The sequence below is a fragment of the Protopterus annectens genome, chromosome 7.part0 (genome assembly GCF_019279795.1).
Source record: "Protopterus annectens isolate FY-2018-M chromosome 7.part0, PAN1.0, whole genome shotgun sequence".
In the NCBI taxonomy this organism is placed as follows: Eukaryota; Metazoa; Chordata; order Ceratodontiformes; family Protopteridae; genus Protopterus; species Protopterus annectens.
The window spans coordinates 1,243,751,479-1,243,767,284 of NC_056739.1; the positions used below are offsets into that span (position 1 = coordinate 1,243,751,479).

A 15,806-nucleotide genomic window follows, 5' to 3' on the forward strand; every position below is an offset into this window, starting at 1 on the left:
TTAGTATTTCTGAGTCAGTTGCTGTCGCTCCAGGACTGACGTCAGGTCATCAGTGATATAAAAACAGGCAGCCAATGCCATTACATCAGTTTTTCTTGCCCTATCAGGAGCCCCCAAAAGGGAGTTAGATTATGGTGGATGAACACCACCAGTAGAAAGTAAATATCAAAAAGTGAGAGTGAGAGTCAAGGGGGATGGAGGGAGGGGAAACCAGGACTGCAACAGTGAATACACTCGAACACCTACATTTATGGTAAGTGTACACAACTGTACTATGTTCTGTGTTTCACTACTGCAGTCCTCACACTTGGGTTGACTCCCAAAGCTGAAGAAAAGGACAGAGGCAGTCAAGAAGACTGGGGGCTGGCTAGGATGCCCTGCAAGACTCCGGTGGCAAAGCCTGCCCTGGATTTGGAGAAGATGGGCAGGTGGTAATGCTTGATGACGGTAGGAACAGATGTCAGTGTTGCAGCCTTCAGGATGTCCCTGGTGGGGACCCCTCTAAGAAAAGCTGCAGAGGTGGAGATTGCTCTTGTGGAATGTGTCCTGACCCTCTTTGGGGGCAGTTTCCCATGTTGTTTGTAGCAGAAATGGATGCAGTGTGCTATCCATTTGGAGATGGTTTGCTTCGATATGGCCTTGACCTCTGCTCCTGCAGTGAAGCTGACTAGCAATTGATCAGATTTTCTAAAAGATTTAGTCCTGTCCAGGTAGAATCTGAGCACATCTAGAGAGTGCAGAATCCTTTCCCTCTTGTTTTGTGGGTTAGGGAAAAGGGTGGGCAAATGAATGGATTGGTTGAGAGCCACACTGGACACCACTTTAGGCATGAAGGATGGTTTAATACTGAGGGAGACCCTGTCAGCATGGAAGATGATGAAGGGCTCCACACCCATAACTGCATGTAGCTCTGATACTCTTCTAGCTGAAGTGATGGCCAGAAGCAAGACCATCTTCCACGAGAGAAATGTTAACTCTGATGAAGCTGCAGGTTCAAAGGGGGGCAGGGTGAGCTTTTCAAACACAAAGTTAAGGTCCCAGGCTGTGGTAGGAGCTCTTCTGGGTGGCCTCAAGTTGTTAGCCCCTCTTAGGAACTGTTTGATGACAGGGTGTGAGAATAGCGGTGGCTCTGTGCTGAAATGAGCACAGATGGCTGAGGCATGAATTTTAATAGAAGAGAAAGATAGACACCCTGTGTAGTAGATCTGCCAGGTAATCCAGGATGAGAGGTAGGGAGGGCTGTGCCGTTCCGGCTCCCTTAGCCTGGATCCAGGTGCAAAACCTTTTCCACTTGTTAGCATAGGATTTTCTAGTGCTGGGGCATATGGCCTCACGTACATCTAGAACTTGTTTGCTTAGGCTGGCAGCTTGAGGAGAGGTCAGAGAATAAGCCAGGCTGCCAGGTTGAGGGTCGGCAATTGGGGATACATGAATTCTCCATTCCTCTGGGTCAGGAGTGTTGGGATCTGAGGTAAGTGCCATGATGGCAGGGGTGACAGGCTGTGCAGCCGTGGGTACCAGTGCTGGCGTGGCCAGTCTGGGGCAATCAGGACTGCCCTCTGTTTTTCCTCCCTTATTTTGAGCAATACCCTTGAAATGAGCAGTAGAGGGGAAATGTATAGACCAAAAGGTTTACCCACTGGAAGGTTAGAGCATCCACTTTCCAGGTCTTGCTGTGAGGTTCCCTGGTGCAGAATTTGCTGAGGTGATGATTGGAGTGGGAGGCAAAGAGGTCTACTATCGGGGTGCCCCATTTCTGGGTTACAAGGGTGAAGGTTCTGAGGTCTGGTTGCCACTCGTGTGGGTCTTGCAGGTTTCTGCTTAAGTTGTCTGCCAGTGAATTTAGACAGCCTGGCAGGAATTGTTTTAACAGGTGTAGTCGCATGGTTGAAGCTGTGTGCCAAAGGATCATGGCGAGCCTGCAGAGAGGATAAGAGCGAGTCCCTCCCTGCTTGTTGATATACCACATCACTGTGGTGTTGTCTGTTTTAATCAGTAGAGGCCCCAGGGAGAGCAGGGGTCTGAAAGCTGCCAGTGCATGCTGAACAGCTAACATCGCTTTTAGGTTGATGTCCAGATGTATTTGATTTGGGCTCCATTGGCCTTGAATGTACCTGGCATCCAGGTGAGCACCCCAGCCATAGTCTGATGCATCTGTGATGAGGGTCTGAGCGGCATGGGGTTGTGAGAAGGGAGGTCCCTTGTTGTGGTTGCATGCTGTTGCCCAACAAAGAAAAAAAAAAAAAAAAAAAAAAAAAAAAAACCTTTCCTTAGACAAGGTATCATTGGTATAAGAGCTTCCAAGTCTTGAGAGTGCTGACACCAAAGGCTTTTTAGGTACCACTGTAGTTTCCTCATATGCAGCCTGGCATATGGAATGAGTAGAATGCAAGAGGCCATGAATCCTAAAGCTTGCAGGATTTTCCTTGCAGATAACTGGGTTCTGGTGGCTAGTTGAGAGAAGTACCCTGTCAGCTAGGCTTGTTTCTCTGGAGTAAGGAATGCCATCTGGGATGCTGTGCCCAGGCTTGCTCCCAGGAATACAATTTTTTGTGTGGGGACTAGTTTTGATTTCTTTTCATTGATAGTATACCCCAGGGAGGTCAGCAGGTCTTTTACAAAGGTCAGGTGCTGAAGCAGCTTTTCCTGTCTGCCTGAATCAGGCAGTCTAAGTATGGGTAAATTTGAATATTTCTTTGTCTGCAAAAAGCAATGGTGGGAGCCAGACATTTTGTGAAAACTCTGGAAGCAGTAGATAAGCCAAAGGGAAGTGCAGAGAACTGAAAGTGCATAGATCCTGCCCTGAAACGTTGGTATTTCCTGCAGGATTCCCTGACTGGGATGTGTAGGTAGGCCTCTTTTAGGTCTAGGGTGGCTAACCAAGCATCCTTGGAAAGCATAGCTAGAAGATGCTGAAGGGTGAGCATTTTGAATTTTTATATCACCAGAAAGGGGTTTAGAATGGTAGAGGATGGGGCGCCATGTGCCCTCTTTTTTGGGTACCAGAAAGAGTCTGGAGTAGAAACCTTGTCCCATCTGTTCTGCAGAACAGGCTCTATGGCCCTCATGGAGAGCAGGGAAAGGACTTGCTTTTTGGTCTCTGCCCACTGGTTTGGAGGAAGATCTGGGAACCATTTTGGGGTTGACAGAGTGCGGAAATAAAATGTATCCCTGGGAAATTATGTTGAGGACCCAGCAATCGTTGGCAATTGTGGCCCAGTTGCCTGTGTGGAAGGAGAGTTTTCCTCCTAGGGGCAACAGCAGGTAGGCAGAGGGAGGGGGTGGAAGTCTGAAGTCATTGTGAGTTCTTACCATAAGGGGGCTGGCTTTGCACTCCCTGTTTAAGAGGAGGAACACCATTGCTTAGATCTCTGCATTCCCTGGGGCTGTTGTCTTGGGGGGGGGGGTCTGCTTCCCCTGCGTCAGGGCCAGAAAGGACCAGTGCTTGGAGAGGCAATGCCTACTGAACCTGAAGCTGCACCTTTAAGAAGTCTAACTGTCTGCATATATTTAGCTTTTTCTTCCATCTTTTTTAAGACCTCTTCTGCCTTGGTGCCAAATAAGTTATCTTTGTTCAAGGGTGTGTCCAGTAATTTGGATATGACATGGTCTGGCAGAGTCTGTTCCTTAAGCCAAGAATGCCTTCTAATGACAGAACCGGTGACTGTTGCCCTGCAAAATACTTCTAGGGCATCAAAACCAATTTGTAAGATGTGCTTAGCTACTGGACTTGCAGACTGCATTAACTCATGCAACTCTATTTTCTGCACAAGCAAGAAAAGAAGATATTTTTTGAGAAGTTCCATAGTATGCTGCTGCTATTTCAGCATGTGGAGCTGACAATTTAATGCTCTAATAAGCAAGAGTAGTAGGTGTATACTTTTTTACCCCATCTGTCTAATGCTCGGGAATCCCTATCTGAGGGGGTGGGATTCTTAGCTGAGGTTGCTTTGATTCATTTAGGCCCTTGAGAGATGACCTCGGGGTCAGCAGTAGGATTTTTGAAAATAAATTTGAGAGAGTTAGGGACTCTATAATACCGGTCAGGTTTCCTGGGAGCAGGAGGGAGGGTGTCAGGAGTCAGACTGGATTCCATAAAAACATTATCCACAACATCCAGGGCAGGAGGAATGACCAGAGATCTGTGCTGTGGTAGATCTAAGAATTCCCAGAGTCTCTTTTTAGACTGAGGATAGTCCGGACATACCCATTAGAAATGCTTCCTGAAAGTATGTAGGGTTTCCCCAAAGGAAAAGTCCTCTGGTGGAGAGGCTGAAGGAATGGATTCCTCTGCATCACAATCCTCATAAGCAGAGAGGGGTTGCATATCTTCATATTTAGATGCAGAGTCATCGAACTCCTGTTCAGCTAAAACTACTGGGGACAAGTCTCTTTTCCTTTAGGAAGGGGTAGGCTGGCTTCCTCTAATAAGCATTATAAGGTCTTCCGCCATTTTAAGCATTTGAGACTGAGGAAAGGAAGCAGGTACCTCAGCTGGGGTTGTCAGTTTTTTGGGTGTGGTTCATAACCTGGGCCTTAGAAACTCGGTTATTTTTGAAAGAACTGAAGACGCGAAAGAAGTCCGTCTGTGTAGAGTATCAGTAGTATAAAAGTGCTTCCTTGTAAGCCAGTGCCTGCTCAGCGGCTCCGGACCCATCCAAGGTAGAGACATCCGCAGGATCCTTAGTCAAAGAAGAGTCTCGCGGCATAGTGGACTCCGAAAGGGTCTCGGTAGCAGTCTGAGAATCCGCAGAAGCGGGCATCAGGGGCTGCGAAAGCACCTCACTGAGGATCAGAGAACTGACAACTAGCTTAAAGGAAGCATTTTCCGCAGTTTTGGACCTGTGCGGTCTGTCTCGGTCTTTATCCTTACATTTTTTTGGAAGCTCGGTAGTCGGATGGCTTACCAAAGCCATATCAGAATTCGAAGACAGAGTGAAAATATCTAGCTACAATAAAGGGCCCAATGACAAAGTTCAGGAGTTGAACAAAGCACAAAAATGACAGTGGGGGACGTCGTGGTCTGGGCCTAAACAAGTGACGCAGTAAGAATGGAAGTCTTGGTGTAGTATTTGCTTTCCCCAGGCGAGACAATTTGTTAGCTTTTTCTGACATCGGTTAGAGCAAGAAAAAAAAGGATCTCCAACGGAGTACTTAGCTTTAGAAGACCAACTTCAATTCAGAAACGAGAACTCGGGTAGTGGCCGACTGGCACTCGTGCAAACTGCTTCTGCTTCGGGCTCCTCGGCAAGAAAGACTGATGTAATGGCGTTGGCTGACTGTTTTTATACCACTGACTACCTGATGTCAGTCCTGGAGCGACAGCAACCGACGCAGAAATACTAAGCCTCTGGTGTTTTGGCCGACTGAGGGCTACCCCTGGCAGTATTACCCAAATGTGATGACTCCAACACTGAAACACGAACATCTGAAAGGATGTTCCAAAGTTAAGCTGAAAAAGGTGACCCAACTCCCAGGAAAGCCTGGCAGCAATACTTGGAAGAACAAACAGATAAGTTGTAAAAAAGGTCACTTTTTCTCAAAGCACCGTAAAAAGCACTTTAAATGCTCACCCCAGCCCTCAAAAGTAAAGCAGCACAACTTTTACCCATAAAAAATAGTTTAAAGTTAATTTTAACTTTTTATCACAAAGTAAAAAGTAACATTCCAATTTAACAGTGGTCAAATACTCATGTGTCATTAAAAACACTCTTTCTTTGTGTAATCAAGTAAGTTTTACAGAGAAAAAAAATTGTCATAAAAAGTAAGGGTTGAAGACCCACCCTAAAAGGAATGTCTGCCAGCAATGGAACAGCATTAGCAGACCGTTGATCCTCAAAAGCCTGGAGTGGAGCAATCTATTCAGCAGGAGAAAAAATTTACATGGCTTGGTACCCAAACTTGACTTCTAGTCAAATCAGTTTGAGAGGAGGTAACAGGATGTGTGGAATGTATCCTGAAAATTTTGGAAGCTGGCCAGCTGTTATACCCTTAGCAGATGTAATCCAAATAGCTTAATCTACTGCACCAGTGATCCTTATGAAGAACATTTTAAAGGGGATGGCCGATTGCTGCATGATAAAAAGGGAATGTCAGTCAGCCTAGGAAAGTTTAATCTGTTAAGCAGTGCTAACACCTGCAGCACAAGTCCTAACGTTATCAAAGGTGAACTTTAAGTTTATTTACCAGGGTAGAAACGTGATCAAAGAATGACTGATTACATGGTTAGCCCGGGTTATCATGATGCAAAATGCACAGTATATATATAAAAAGAAGCTTTCCACTCACCATAAGTTCCATCTGTGTTGACCATTTTCATTCTTCAACATATGGTTTCAGATCAGACTGACGAGGTTTTACAGCTCGTGGATACTACAAAATCTCAAGTTCCTCCTTTACCCATAATGCAGCAGTCCCCCTCATTCCCCAGGTCTTGTTTGCTCCGTTTTACTGCATGACGCAATGAATTTGTAGTTATAAGATGGAAAGTCACTTACTGGAGCTCAAAGAGTAGGAAAATTGGTTCCTATAATAATCTCCATTCTTCCAGAAGTCATCAAGAGAAAAAGAGGCTAGGGAGCTGGAGGAAAGGGAGATGAGGAAGAAAACGGACAACACAGATGTAACATTGCAGTGAGTACATAACTTCTTTATCTGATGTCGATTTTCATTCATTCCTCAAACATATGGTACAGACTTCCCTAGCTACCCGAATCCCAGGTAGACTCTTAAGGAAGGATATTCCTGAGCACTGTTAAATCTAAGGCTGCTCTTCCCCTAAAGACCAGATCCAACTTGTAATGAGTAATACAAGTATGAGAATTAGCCCAAGTTGCAGCCGCACAAATTGTCCATGGAAGACCTGGATAAAAAAAAAAAAAAAAAAAAAAAAAGAAATGATGAAGTTGCCATGGTCTTGGGTGAATGGGCTCTTAAAGGAGTTGGCAAGGTCAGACCAAACTTGTTATAACAAAGGAGATGCAATCTGTGATTCATTTTGCTAAAAGTTACTTTGGTAACTGGTTGACCCAATCTTATTTCCAAAAAAGATACGAATAATTGATCTGATTTTTCTAAATTTCTCTGATATGTGAAGACAAACACAATTGCCTGTGAACATCTAATAAATGCAAAATGTATTCATTTTTGTTTGAAAGATTTGCAAAGAACAATAGATTAATGTTAGATCCTGACACCACCTTAGGAAGAACAGAAGGATTGGTTCTTAAGGACACACGATCCTTATAAAAAATTAAATAAGGAGGCTTAGAGGATAAGGCTTGAAGTTCTGAAACTCTCCTAGCTGATGTTATGTCTATTAAGAAATACAGTTTTCCCAAGTCAAATATTTGAAATCACATTTTGCAGTTGGTTCAAATGTTTTTTGAATTACAGCCTGTAACATTAAATTCAGATCCCATGGTGAAGTAGGATCTTTAAAGGGTGGTTTGAGTAGAATGGTTCCTTTCATAAAAGGCTTACAATGACATGAAGAAGCCAACGTAGAATTATCAATTCAAATATGGAAATTGGAAATGGCAGCTAAATGAACCTTAACCATAGAGGTACTAGCTACGTCATTAAAAACAGAAGCCAGGAATTCAAGAATGTTAAATACTTGTGCTGAAAAAGGGTTGATGTCTTGTTGCTGCCACAAAAGACAAATCTCTTCCATTTGCTCTTGTAAATTTTTCTAGTGGAAACTTTGTCGGATGACAAGAATGTGGAGCACCACAAAAGACAGCCTGGATTGTCTGGCTATCAACAGAACTGGAGAAACCATGCAGTCAACTTTAGGCCCAAGATGTCCGGGTGAGTCAGGATGTCTGGAATTGGATCCAAAAGCCAAGGCAGGTAAACTAGATGAGGCCAAAGGAAGGGAAACCAAATTTGTCGAGGCCAGTAAGGGGCAATGAGGATGACTTTGCTCTTCAATCAGGATGCTTTCTGTAGGAATATGGGGATTAAGGGAGTTGAGTGATGAGTACAGAGGAGACCTGTGGGGCCAATCATGAAGAAGAGAATCACGCCGACTCCCCCGGTGGAGGGATTAGCACAAAGAACCTCCTGCACTTGTTCAGGGGAGATGCAAATAGGTCACAGCATGGCTGGCCCCAATGACGGAATATCATTTCTGCCACTTGTCAAGAGAACACTTGTGAGGTAGTAGTATGGACCTGCTCAACTTGTCTGCCATCATGTTGGATTTCCCCAGTATGTGTGTTGCAATCGATCTGAAGAGATCGCTCACTGCCACAATCACAGCCTTGACACAAGGGGTAAGATCTGGTTCCTTGTCTGCTGAAGTACCATACTGTAGACATTGTCCATTTTAATCACAATAGTTTTGGAAGGGAGAGGGTCTTGGAATGCCTGCAATGCTAGGAGTATTGGTCTTCCAGTACATAGATATACAAGTTGGCCTCTCCAGGAGACCAAGTGCCTTGAACAGTCGTTCCCAAGAAATACCCCCCCCCCCAAATCTGGAAAGCGACTGCTGTCACTATGTCCTTGGGCTGAGGGAGGATGAATGGACGACCTTGTAATATTTGATCCGGGTGAATCCACCAACAAATATACTTTTTGAAGGCCCGAGTTATAGTGATCTTGGTGGACATACGTTCATCTAGAATGGACCACTGGGCTGCTGATGTCCACTGAAGAACTCTCATATAGTATCTTGCTAATGGAACTAGAACTACAGCTGCAGACATCGATCCCAGGGTCTGTAAAATTAGTCGGGCTGACAAGAATGAGTTTTTGATTATTCTTCTGACTTGAAAATTAATAGCTTGAACCCCTGAAAAAGGGAGAGTTGTCGTCATTGATGCTGTGTTGAAAAAGGCCCCTATGAATTCTAACATCGGAGATGGCTGAAGTTAAGATTTGTTGTAGTTGATTGTAATACCTAGACTGGAACAAATCTGGAGTGCATACTCTCAAGCTGCTATCAGAAGATGCTTGGCCGAAACAATTATGAGGCAGTCGTCTAGATACGGAAACACCCAGAATCCCTGCAATCTCAAGTGAGCTGCTATTACTGCCATGCACTAGAACACCCTGGGAGCTGTGGTGAGACCAAAGGGCAGTACACTGAATTGATAATGACTGGCTCCCAGCTGGAAGTGTAGATATCTCCTGAACCATCTGTTTAGTTTTATGCAACAGTGCGCATACCGGAGATCTATTGAGCACATCCAGTTGCCCTTGTGCAGAAAGGGCAAAATGGACTGAACCGTGACCATCTGGAACTTGGTATGGTGAATCAATTTGTTCAGAATGCTGAGGTCCAAAATTGGTCTGCAGTCCCTTGTCTTCTTTGGCACTAAAAAGAATCTTCAGTAGATTTGGATCCTTTCTGGTCTGGGGGGACCTCTTGGAGGATTCTTTTTTCTAACAGATTTTGTATTTCCAGAGCTGCCAATTTCCTCTGACTGAATGGAACATCGGGAATCTTGTTTAATGATGGAGAGGATAGGGAAAAGGGAATTATACAACTGCTGGAAATAATCCTCTGCACCAAAGTATTTTTTGTAATGTCTAGCCAGGCTCTCTGGTGCAGGGATAAGCAACACCTGACTGCCTCCAGAGGTGGGCAATTGGGCCTCCTTTCAGAAGCGCTGATAGGGTCTCTCAGAGAAAATCTCTCTGGACCCCTAGTTTTGCGACCCTCCTCTGCCAGACAGGTGGTGTCTCCCATCTGAGTCCCCCCCCCCCACCCCTCAGCCCCTGAGGGATCTCTCCATGTGGATCGAATGGACTCTGGGATTTCCTGAACCACATTTTTCAACCACTATGTTGATTTTATGAAAAGGATATAAGAAGTCAAAAAATGTACACCCACTGCAAAGAGGGTCTTCCCTTCCTGCTCACACCTGGAGTGCGTCTTTAACCTTGGGGCCAAATAAACCTCCGTCAAAGGGAGCATTAAAGAAGGGTGACCTGAAGGGCTCTGCAAAATTACACAGGTGCATCCAGGCATGCTGCCTGATGGAAATACCTGAACCCACCACCCTTGAGACTCCTTCAGCTGCATATGAAAGGAGTCTCATGGATGAACTGGAAATAAGTTAAAGGGTCGCCAACTGTGAAGCAGTAGTCTCAGAGAGATTTTGAAAGTTCTTTGATCAAATCCTTTTGTAATTTGGTGAAGTGTGCCAAGTAATTCAGACACCTTAGTGCAAAGGTTGCAGATGGACACACGATTCCCAAATCTGTCCAGCACCCCAGAATCCCTGTTAGGGGGATGAACAGAGAACTCTGTTCTGAGAGTTCTTTCTTTGCAGCTGCTACTACAACCACAGCATCAACTGGTACTCCTTTGTTCCAAAACTTCCTTCAGTGGTGCCAGGATCCTACCGGGTATCTTTGGAATCAGCTCAACAGACTCAGGTTCCTTCCACGCCCACTGAGACAGAGATCAAATCAATGAGCTCATCAGCAGGCGGAGTCACCCAAGAAGTAGACAGGTCTGTACCAAATGCCTCCAGGGATATCAACTTCTCTTGACAAAGGTTATCGGTAGACCAACCACCCCTTTAAGGGCCTCTAAAATGTCTTCAAATGAGACATCAGGTGGTGATCTTGGGGACCCTTCCTTTTCATGGAAATCAGTATCTTCTGTGACCAACTCCTGAGAGGAATCCAAGTGTCTCCTCTTGTACTTCCTCTTCCTAGGGACTTCTTTCGTGAGATGTTCCAGAGAAGTACTGGAAAAAAATAATTATGCCCTGCTGGTAGCCTGGAGACTTTGGTCTGGCTGTCCCTGTGGAGTACAATGTTAAGGCTCACAACACAAAGACATCGACGATCCAAAGGGAAGATCTAAGGGCGGGGAGCCATCTGACCTCTAGAAGAGAGCACTCTCTTTTCTACCTCAAAGTCAGAATGCCCCTGGGAGAAGGAATCCATCACACCAGAGAAGACATGCTTCTGGACTGGCAGCTCCCTCTGACCGAAGGCATTACCACCTGAGAAAGAACTAAGAACAAAGCTATCGAATGCAGAGACTCCAAGGGTCAGAGAAGGGTCCAACAGCTTCGGATTTACCCTAACACCTTTGATCACACACTGAAGCTTCGGGTCCGAGAGTTGTCTGGCTCTAACTTGCTTGGAGCTGGAGCACTGAGAGGAGGTATCAGATCCTAAGACAAAACCATCTTTGGATCTAAAATCTCAGATCCAGGTGGCGCCAGGAGTCTCGGATCCAAGGGCTCCGAAGCCAAAGGACAGATCAATGGAGGAGCCAAAACAGGTGGGGTTGTATTAGTAAAGGCCTCTGGACCCGTGGGGGTAGGAGCAAGGAGAACTCCCATCTGAATTTGTGTCAAGAGAAACACATTGGCTTCTGTAAGACTTCCGGATGAATGGGAAGAAGCTATGAAAGGTGATCTTGAATGGTGTTGTCTTTCCAAGAATGGGGATGGGAGCAAAGAGGGTACAGGATCCAGGAAAGACGCTGACCTAACTACTCTATGCAACTGTTTTGGATCAAGATGAGCCGGATCAGAAGATACGGATCTGGTATCCGAAGAAGTCAGATCAGAGGACTTGCCCTCAGGATCTAAAGTTTTTTCTGGTCATCAAACAGTTCTGAAGAGGACAGAGGAACAGGTTGTTCAGAAAGTCTTTTCCAGACTTTTTTTTATCTGACTTGGGAGGATTGAGATGCAGAAAGCAAGTCTCCAAAGACCAAAGGAAGAAGGCCCTTGAGAATAACTTTATTCTTCCCGTCTACCAATGCTCTAGGATTAAAAGCTTTAGAAATGGAACATGAAGACTGCAAATGGTCAGGACCCAAGCAGTACACACATAAATCATGGGCATCAGACAATGGAATATTTTTGAAACTACAGTTTTCCACCATTTTACAACTAAATGCCATGGGGAAAAAAAAAATCACACTAAGGAAAAAAAGGAAATGGATATATTACGTTTTTTTTTTAAAGAGTAAGGAGAGGAGAAAAGGGATACTAACAATGGTATTACTAGAATTTACCAAAAAGTGGCAAGAAATAGATTACCAACAATGGTAATCAAGGACTACCAAATGGTAAGGACAAGGAATAATCACAAGATTAACATTAAAAAAATGTAAAGAGAGATTAATGAGAAACTTTAGTGAAAAAAATAAGTATATATCGTAAAAAAAAAAAAATAATAATCTTTTTAAACAAGCACTCGGGAGCTGCAGCGACCATGTCTGTACACAATGGCATCAAACAAAATCTGGGGAATGAGGGTGACTGCTGCACTGTGGGCAAGGGAGGAGCTCAAAAGCTTCTAGTATCCACGAGCTGTAAAACTGTGGCCAAGTAGGATTAAAGGATTGGATCCAAACCCATATGTTGTGGAATGAATGAAAGCAGACATGAAATAAATGGTTTGCATTTATGAACAAGTAGAGACAATGTGACAAATAATATACACATAGAAGATCTTAACAACCCAAATACATGTACAGATAAATCTGAGTAGAAAAGACAGTTAAAGCAGGAGAAGTAGAAGTGGTGGAGATATGGGCAGTAGTTGCTAGGTAAGAGACCAGTATGATGATAGAGGGGATTACATTATGTGTGGTAAGCTGAAAAACAGTTTAGGAAGAGTAAGTTAATCAAGGGGATCAGGTGTATAGGAGGCGACTGTCCTACTAGCTGGATATATTGGTTTATGTGAGATGTCCTTTAAATGAACATTCTTATCTTCTACAGATGAATTACCTGCTATCAGTCATTCTTTAACTGAATTGACAATTTACTGTAAAATAACATGACAAAATCATGTCTACAGGTCCAAAAAGGAATTGCAACGAAGTATTCCATTTTAATTATTCTATGTGCTACTTCAGTATCCCATGCAAACAACTTTTTAAGTGTGGCACATGAAGATATTACTCTGGGTCATGTATGCATGAGGACCGGTGAATTGAATGTTTTTTAAATTTAATATTTTAACCAAACCTTTACTTACTAGAAATATTAAATTTGCCATGTGGCAAAGAGAACCAATGATACAACTTAAAATGTGGAGTTAACTGAGCACATGTGCCAAGACAGACTTTTCTACTTGTATTTTAGTTTTTCTGGCACTTCCCAACAGTGAACACTGCCTGCATCACTAAGGACACATTTATGCCCCTTCCCATATGATCCCCTCACTGAGTACTTTCTATTCACAAGGAAAAAATATTGGCCGACAGGGAGTTACTCACTCACAAAAAAAAAATAAAAGAATCAAGGGGCAAGCAAAGCTATCACACTTTATCTAATAGCATGTAAGTACAATAAATCCCTAGGGGAAAAACTGAAATGATCACTGAACTTGCATGTTGATTGTCTGTATGCACAGTGTGATGTACTAGCTCCTAAATACTCTTTAGAGTGAGTCATCGCTGAGCTGCACCAGGTTTCTTGGTCCCACTACCAGCATCACAGTCACCCCCCCCAAGAAAGGAGAACTGAGTCTCGGTCACTCAATCTTTCCCCCTGGCCAGGCCTCCAGCATCAGGACTGCTAAATTAATTTTGGTTACCTGGGGCAGAAAAAAGAACTCACACTCCTCTGTCTGGCTAACTCATCATTATGATAAAACTTAAGCACTTGGCAATTTACTGTAAAATACATCATACGTACTGTATGACATAAATATCACATCACAAAAATATGTTCCCATTCCAAAATTAAACTAGCAGTTTATTTAAAGACAGGCTATCAGTTTTCATAAAGTTTATTTAATGAAAATAAAAGCACCACATTACCCTTTATTATAAGATAATGCTGCTTCGTTCTTCCCCCTGAGCTTTTTTTTCTTCCGTTTGTACGTTTCTGATCTCATTATTTCATTTTAACTGTACATCTTATCGACCACACTAGATTTATTCATTTTAAAATCCAAAAAAGCTCCAAAAGACAGAATTTCAAGAGAATCATTTGAAATTATGTTCACTGTAGTGACTTTGTTCTACATGTTCTTTGGTAGCATCCACTTGTTAATCGTCATAGTCTGTGCTATTTATTTTACCTGAAAGAATAAAACAGTATGATTATGGTCTAAGTTACATGCCTTCAGTGATTTTACAAAAAAATTCTTAATGCTTGTCATATTATAACACTCAAGTACAAGCGATAGTATAAATAAATAAAATGCAACCTACACAATTAACAACAATTAAAAAAAAAAAAATAAGTACATGACAAGATATGCATTTACACACAACATACTAAGATTTGAAAAAGGTAAAACAATAATGATAGACAGATAACAGAGATTATGACCATAATTCAGCAATAAGAAATAACCCCCCAAAATACAACTGGACCAGGTATGACACTATTTGAAGTAATATGCTATATACAGCAAAACTTTTGACTCCCATAGTCTCAGCCTGCTTTATGGTAAGATCTAAACACATCATTTTACCAGACAAAGGTCACCTGTTATAGGAGGAAATAGGTATGCCTCATGGAAACAAAAGTTTTGTACTTACCATAATGATAGATCCTTTCATTTAGGACCATAACCATAGACCTTTTCGTTCATGTCCATCCAAGATGACCAGTGGGTCCTCGGAGCCGCTCATCGTATCCAATCCAACATCTGTGCTCCAGCCTAGAGCCCCTTCAACTCACATAATGTACTACTGCCACAAACTACTTTACATCTCAACTGATGCCCGAGACTCAGCAGAAGAATATTCATTTGGAACCACAGCTTGGGAATACTATGTGTATATAGAACAGTCCTTAAGGTTGAACAAGAGAAAGATGGGGATGGGGGAAGGCTCTTCGCATTGTGTGGACATGAATGAAGGAAAGGATCTATTGTTATGATAAGCACACAACTTTCACATCCTATTCATTCAGCCCATCTAAACCAATATGTGTATCAGAATCCCAACTACAATCTTTCCAGGCAACTTCATGACAGAAGACCTTTTAAAAAACAAGAGGGCAAGCCCAAGCTCTGGAGAGGCAGTCAGAATTACAATAGTTGATAAAAGTATGCATGGATGACCAGGTAGCAGCATCACAATTCTCCGCAAATGAAGATCTAAAGAAGGCCATGGATGTAGCTATGGCCCTAGTGGGCTTTAGGTTTACCAGGCAAGGCCTTTTTCTGGTCAATATATATGAAGGTAATACAATTAGACAGCTACAGAGAGAAGGATCTTGGGAGACTTTCTTGCCTAGCTTATTAGAGGCAAAGGAAATGAAAAACTGGGATTTGTCCTTATAAAAGATTATGTACAAAGCTGATAAAGCAGCTCTGAATTTCCCCTGGCTGAAGCAATGGCCACCACAAAGAGTTTTCCAGGACAGAAACTTCAAATGTGCCACGGAAGCTGCCTCAGAGGGCCCTTAGTTACAGCTTCCCATAAAAAAATTAAGATCCTGTGGCATAAATGTCCTTTGATAGGAGGTCTAAGAAGAAAGATCCTTTTAAAAAAAAAAAAGATCTTGTATAACTTATGAGAAGCAAAGGAATAGACTTTAAATTCAACATGAAATCTGGAAATAGATGCAAGTTGTACACTTACAGTGGAAAAGCTTGAAAAATAGGCTATTACAAAATATAAATAAATACTGAAGAATGTCAGTTAATGGTGTACAAAAGGGGTCAATGATGTGACTATTAGCCCATACAGCAAAACATTTCTATCTACTTTGATAGTCTCTCCAAAAGGAACCCTTTTGAAAAGCCATAATTATTTTGGCCACCTCATCTAAGAGACGCTTATCTATAGCCATCAATGGAACTGGAGAAATCAGGCAGTTGGTCTTAAATTCAAAATGTCCAGATGAAGCTTG

The 15,806-nt window shown here is 43.0% G+C and overlaps 1 protein-coding gene across 1 annotated transcript in view; it reads right to left on the reverse strand.

Annotated features, from left to right (window-relative positions):
* DENND4A (DENN domain containing 4A) overlaps nucleotides 1-15,806 on the reverse strand; it is a 2,763,357-nt gene that overhangs the window by 2,721,683 nt on the left and 25,868 nt on the right. Inside the window, exon 2 of the mRNA XM_044077857.1 lies at nucleotides 13,757-14,019. The gene's annotated coding sequence lies outside the window, so the exon portion shown is untranslated. The remainder of the gene's footprint in view (nucleotides 1-13,756; nucleotides 14,020-15,806) is intronic.